This window comes from Podarcis liolepis (assembly GCF_965112155.1).
Source record: "Podarcis liolepis genome assembly, chromosome: 2".
NCBI lineage: Eukaryota > Metazoa > Chordata > Lepidosauria > Squamata > Lacertidae > Podarcis > Podarcis liolepis.
In genome coordinates, this window is record NC_139555.1 from 92,104,956 (window position 1) to 92,111,604 (window position 6,649).

Here is a 6,649-nt window from a genome sequence, read left to right on the forward strand (position 1 = left end):
TCAGTTTCCCCATAGTTTCCCTAACTGATCTTTTCCACATTGCACTTGAGCTTTCTCAGGATGTAAAAGCCACTTCTGGAAATATAGTGGAAAACAGCACAAGTTTAGCACTCTTTCCATGTTATTTGGACCCGGGGGGGGGAAAAACTGTTTCCAAATGACATGGAAATGAGCACTAAATGCTTCAGTTAGGCATGTGAATACAATGTGAATACAGCCCAGATCAGTCAGGAAGTACAGGAGAGGGGCTTGTGTGCCCTGTGAAGAATCCACGATCCAGAACTCACCGCAAACACTGCAAGCATAACTTTTCAGGCTTTCATAAAATATTGTTTGCAACATACTAAAAGTAGTAGGAAACCTCAAAAACCAGCCAGACTTCCAAACAGAGAGTCATCCATGGGGAGGGAGGAAATGCATCTTTATACAAGTTGTCACTTTTATGCCACAAATGTTGGGTGCAGCTACATAAGGAGAGGTGGGCTAGTAACTTTTCCAGATTTATTTGCAAGGCTGAAACAAGAGATATGTGGAAACCCTACATGGGATGGCTCTCTTCTGACAAGCTTGTGTACACCCTACCTTAAAACAAAACAAAACAGGCCAATAACTTCAAATTCACAATTCACTGGAAGTATAAAGGCAAGATCTGATTGAATGAAATAATAGCCCTCTTTAGATAGGATTCCTGCAAACTGGGCAAGTGTGGCACAAAGCGCTTGCTTCAGCCTACCATGGCTCTACTTGCCATTGGTGTTTGGGACTATAACTTTTAAAACAGGGAGCCTGCTCTACACATGGGGACTCCACAGTTTGGGAAACTGATCATGAAGGATTCTAAATTGCACAGGAAGTCCTCAAATGTAGAGCATATGTCATGATTCAGAAGTCATAGTCCAATGCAGCAACAACAGGAGTTGCACAGGTTTGGGGGTGGGGCGGCTAAACGCAGCCACGTTTACCCCACTAATCATCTTCTTGAAGGCAACCCCTGAAGACGTATTTAAAAGCACTTCCTTTCCACTTTTTAATAAGCTAATGGATGGACTGAACAGCGAAGTAATTTCACGTGGGATCTCACAAAGAAGAAAATAACGTACAACCTAAAGAGTTTTCTGATGTATTCCTTGGCAACTCCCAAACAGTTCAAGGGGGAGGGCTGATCATTCAGTGGTGATGTTTCTTTCTCCCACCTTTAAACTGTACTGCAAACTCTTCATTTGATTCTGCCTCTTTTTCTAGCCAGTTGCTCGCTGGGAAGCACGCAACGAACCGGCACTAAATAACTTAGCAAAACATGTAAAATAGCAGGCGAACATCTGTTGTCCACCCCGAAACAATGCCAATACAACCAATACAATGCCTTCTTTCCCGCTAGCTCACTGAAACGCCTTCTTCAATGAAACCGTGGAACCCAAGGGTTAACTGCTTTCTTGGTGAATGGGTCTTTTGCTTTCGGCTATGCAGCTAAACAAAGGAGGAGGCAACTGGTGCCTGGCACACAAGGAGGTATATTCATCCATGCTCACGTGTAGTCCACACCACAAGTCTGTGATGAGGGCTCCACAAAGCCAGAAGGTGAAACGCGCCAGCTGCTGTCTACCAAACTAATGCCTGAAAGGGCAGAGGAAAGGGCATGCTTTGAAGACGTATAAATTGCCTTGGTATTTTCTAGCATTTCGCACTGAACCACACTGAATGCTTTGTGGATGTGGTTTTGCCCCCCCCCCTTTAAGCACTTCAAAGTCTTTAGAGGTGTGCACAACAATTTAAAAAGATTAGGTCACCATTAAAACCTACTGACTCAGGATCTTGTCTTATCTGGCCTGAAGGCAAGGAAGCTTACTGCATCCTTTATTTGATGTCAATGTCATGAACAACACAGAGAAAGGGAGGGAACTGCATTTTGTCTTTAAGGGCAAAGCTACATTTGGTTCAAACTTAACGGAAAACAAAGTAATACTCTGGAAAACAAAGTAATACTCTCCCCTCTGGAATGCAGTTGGAGAGAAAAAGTTCTGAACATCTGGAAAGATATGAAAGAAGCAACTCTACCCTTTTACTTGAAGCTCTCAGATAATGATAGCACAGTTTTATATAGAACAGTAATATAGATAGATTGAACTCCTACTCATTTGAAGGTTTCCAAAACAGGCTGCTTATTGCTGGAATGCGACTAGGCAGAAACTGAAAGACCTGGAAATAATGTATAAGGGTCGAACCCTGCCTCAATTAATGACAGGAACATAGGAAGCTCCCTTATAACTGGTCCATCCAACTCAGTATTGTTCCCATTGCCTGGCAGTAGCTCTCCCGAATCTCCAGTGGAAGTATTTTCTAGTCTTATCTGGAAGGTCAGAGACTGAACCAGGGACCTTCTACAACTTTGTTAGGGCCCATCCCCAAAAGGATGACTACATTCCTCCCCTCTGGGTGTGATTCAGAGATCTCCTTTCCCTCACTGGAGAATGGCTTCCTTCAGAAACTGGATTCTCTTGAGGACAGCTCTGTACCTCTAGCTTACTGGCTAGGTGACCTTGCAGAGGGCCTAAAGTCCTCACTGTCTAAAACCTCAGTAACAACTCCAGGACTTTGTACTTTTGGATGCTCCTTCTTCTCACACAATGGCTCAGACACAGGCACACCAGTTTGGATGTGGATGTTGGTCTTCAAGTTGCCAGGCTGTCTGGCCATCAGTTTCAACAAATTTGGGGGAAGAAAAGCCCCTGTTGGATCTTGTATCCTACCTGGAATCTCGAGGTTGCAACAAACTTCTCCAGAGGGAGCATATTTTACCCTATCATGGTCAGATTACTAGAGACAGCTTGCCATATAAATGTCCAAACAGCAAGGGGAGCTGGTGCAGAAGAGTGGGGTGGGGGAGCAACCCTCACACTAAGCCTTTATACCATTTTCTTAAGGTCTATTGTTAAACTGAAGACTCCTTGTCTTTTCAAATTCCTTCATGTGAATGGATGAGGCAAGACATCTGCCAGGGTGCATTCCCATTTGCATGCAAATCAGAGATTTAGGGGGACACACAGCACCAGCCTCCTCCTCCCCATGAGAAATGGGAATCACAGAAACTTCAGCCTGGTACTTTTCCCATTGCCTGCGCCTTAGCAGCTCAATGCAGCAAGTCCATTAAAAATCAGAAGGAAGTAAAAAAGAAAGAAAGAAAGAAAGAGGACAAAGTGAAGTAGTAAAGTGCTTCTTAAGAGCAAGACAGAGGAAGGTAACAAAAGTCATCCGGGCATCAGAGGATATTCCAGAAAACATCTTCTTGACTTTGACTAATTTCACACACATGCTTTTCTTCTTCTTTTTCTAAAGAAGAAACCTCCCCTGGAGGGTACACTAACACAGTCCCAAAGTCATGAAATAATCACTGGGCATAACTTTCCTGACAGCAACCAGCTCCCCAATGCAGAGCATGACAATTGCAGATAAAGCACATGCATCCCACTGAAGTGCTTCAAGCCTCTGCAGAAAAAGACAAGGCGGGGAAAGAGTTTCATGCTTCGGCTGAAACCACAAACTAGCAAACTGTCTGGTTCAGGGAAGATTGGGGGGGGGTACAGATTTTCATCATAGCTGCTACCAGCCAGCATCCTCTTCACCCTCCTGCCTTGGGAGAGGACAAAGGACACTAGCTGGCAAACTTTCCATACTTGGTCTGCCTGGGCTAGATGAGAGACAGCAACACACACACACCCTTTTTAGTCTTCCAGCCAGCTGGATGGAGGCAGCCAGCCTTTGGAATCATCACACCTATTGCAGAAAAGAACAACAGCTAACACCTAACTGCTCCCTTCCTCCCCCCCCCCTTAAACCAGGTTAGATTGACCTTTGTTTCTTCTTTCTAGGGTCTCCAACCGCAAGTCAACACTTAAGAAAAAGAAATTTGGGGGCAAGGGGGAGGGGAGAGAAGACAATCGCCCCCTTGTTTACCCTCCTTTCCCCTTCTAACCATGCCCAGAAATCCAGGGCCAGAGGGCAGGGTGCTGTTGGCTCCATCTGTTTTGCCCACTGCTTATCAGCCTTCTGGACGCTCTCCGCTAGGCAACGCTCTCTAAGCGTCCCAATTCCCTGCGCAGCCTTTCCAAACAAAAGCAATCCCTGCTAGGTGACATCTCAGCCTCTGCTCCCTGGAGGGCTCGCTTATCGTTCTGCCCAGTGAAATGCCATCACCTCCCAGCCCACAAACTCCCGGCACTGGTGGCTTGGTGGAATGCTAGAGATATAGCATATATACTATAGAGCATTTCTCTCCCTGCTTACTACTCCATAGCAACTTGGCTTCCGCTTTAACCCCTTCCCCGCCCAGGTAACCCATCTCCCTTCCTCCCAGCTGCCCAGACGGAGGAGGGACACACTTACCCAAAGAGAGGCAACAGCGGCCGCTAGGAACGAGCCTCGCTGGCCCTCCCCCCCATGCAGGACGCAAGAGAGGCTCCTTAAACCGCGCCCGGAAAGGCACAACAATCCCCGGTGGCGAGGGGGAGCCGAGGAGGCTCGCTTAGCCAGGCTCCGGCAGCTCGAGTTTCAAACGCCACAAGTCTGCGGCCAGAAGGACGGCGGGGCGCGCCCCCCTCTCCTGCCGCCGCCTCTCCTTTCTCCGAGGCGACCGCGGCTGTAATTTCCACTCGGGGCCCCGCGGGCAAGGCGCGCGCTCTTCTTCTTCCTCCTCCTCCTCCTCCCCCCGCTGGCCGGGGGTCTCTTCGTGCTCGCGGGCGCCTTCCCTCCTCCCGCCGCGCGCACTTGCTGCTGCTGCTGCTGCCTCTGCCTCCTCCTTCTCTCTCCTCAGCTCGGCTTTGCACAGCCCGCAGCCGGCGTGCACCTGGTGTAAGCAAAGCAGGTCAGCTGACGGGCTGCCTCGCCATTGGCCGCTCGCCGCGCGCCCTCCCCCCCCCCGCGCCCGCTTCGCAATACACCCGAGACCCGAGCAGGGCACCATCTGTAGGGGCTGCTAACAAAGGGGGAAGGCGAGGGAGCCTGCTCGAGGGGGCCGCGAGGGGCTTCTGCCCTGCTGCCAGGGCTGCTGTGGGAACGGCGGCGAAGGGTGGGGTGGGCGACAGGCAGCGACAAGAGCCCCCACCCCCGCCGCGTCTCGCAGACCCCTTTTCACTGGGGCCTGAGCAGGGGGACGGAGCGGGGAGGGAGGCTGCTTCTTTTGGATGCGGGAACCAAGCAGACAATGAGCGCACAAAGGAAACCGCTTCTGCTCGGCGGATTACCCCCCCCCCCCCATGGAAGAATGTGCAACACGTTAGCTCGGTCTCTCTGTATTTGCCTTCTTCTGAGCAGGTGGAATTGTGGGGCATTTGGCACTTCCCCTTTCAGTGTTTGCGCCAAAGAGATGTTTCCTATACATGGATAGCAAGTCCCATTGAACTCAGTGGCGCTTGTTGCCAAGTAGACGCCTCCTCTAGGGCTGCGCTGTTGCCTTTGTGTGCGTTTCTGGTCCTCCTTTTAGGTCAAGGCTTAAGGGTAGGCAATATTTTAAAAATGTTGAAAGCAAAGCAATCTGACAAAACCAAATAGAAACAACATCAGAGTGTGGGTGCCCGCAATAAAAAGCATGGTGGAATCTACCAGATCTATCTATCATCTATCTACATCTACTTTAGGAAGTGCTTAAAGGCTAAAGAGAAGAGGGGGTAACTAAAGTTCTCAGGGGAGAATGGTGGGGCCACTTCTAAAAAGACCCTGTCATTGGTTTCTGCCAACCTTAAAAGGTAAAGGACCCCTGCCAGTTAAATTCAATCGCAAATGACTCTGGGGTTGTGGTGCTCAACTTGCTTTACTGGCCGAGGGAGCCGACGTCCGCAGACAGTTTTTCTGGGTCATGTGGCCAGCATGACTAAGCCGCTTCTGGCGAAACCAGACTCAGCGCATGGAAACGCCATTTACATTCCCGCCGGAGCGGTACCTATTTATCTACTTGCACCTTGACGTGTTTTCGAACTGCTAGGTTGGCAGGAGCTGGACCGAGCAACCTTAGGACCATAAGAACAGCCCTGCTGGATCAGGCAGATGGTCCACATAGTCCAGCATCCTGTTTGCACAGTGGCCAACCAGATGCAAATGGGAAACTCATAAGCAGGACTCACGCAAGTGCAAAAGCATCTGTGAGTCTCAGAAAGCAATTTCTTACCTCATCATTCTTTGTGGTACTGCCTAAAGCAGAACCACCCCTTCAGCCACATTCTCCCCACTTGCGATGCCCAGAAACTTGTGTTCAAAGGAGAGGAATAGTGATGTTGCTCTTACCCTCTGCTCCTACCCTGCGCTCTTCCCCTCCTTGTTTAGGTCGCTGGGGTGTCTGCATAAATATAGGGCGTGCACTGCAGTAATGTGCAATGCAGTAATGATTGCTGTGCATTCCGCCTATTAATAAATTCTTCCACAGTTGCCTGTCTATAAATGTTTTTGCTTGCTTGACTACACATATCAATGTTAGTCATTTGTGAAAAGGTGTGAAAAACAACATCAACTTTTGTAAAGTTTCACTGCTTGCATACCTGGAAGCAGTTCTTAACTTACCATACCTGGCCAGGGATGCAGCTATTCCCAAGTCTAATTTGGCACTAACAATGTGCTTTAGGGGGAAGTGCCATAACTCAGCGGCAGAGCATGTGCTGTGCAT

General features: G+C 49.0%; 1 protein-coding gene across 1 annotated transcript in view; it reads right to left on the reverse strand.

Moving 5' to 3' along the window:
• LRRN1 (leucine rich repeat neuronal 1) overlaps nt 1-4,854 on the reverse strand; it is a 29,127-nt gene extending 24,273 nt beyond the window's left edge. The window contains exon 1 of the mRNA XM_083491834.1: nt 4,381-4,854. The gene's annotated coding sequence lies outside the window, so the exon portion shown is untranslated. The remainder of the gene's footprint in view (nt 1-4,380) is intronic.
• Nucleotides 4,855-6,649: the final 1,795 nt, after the last annotated feature.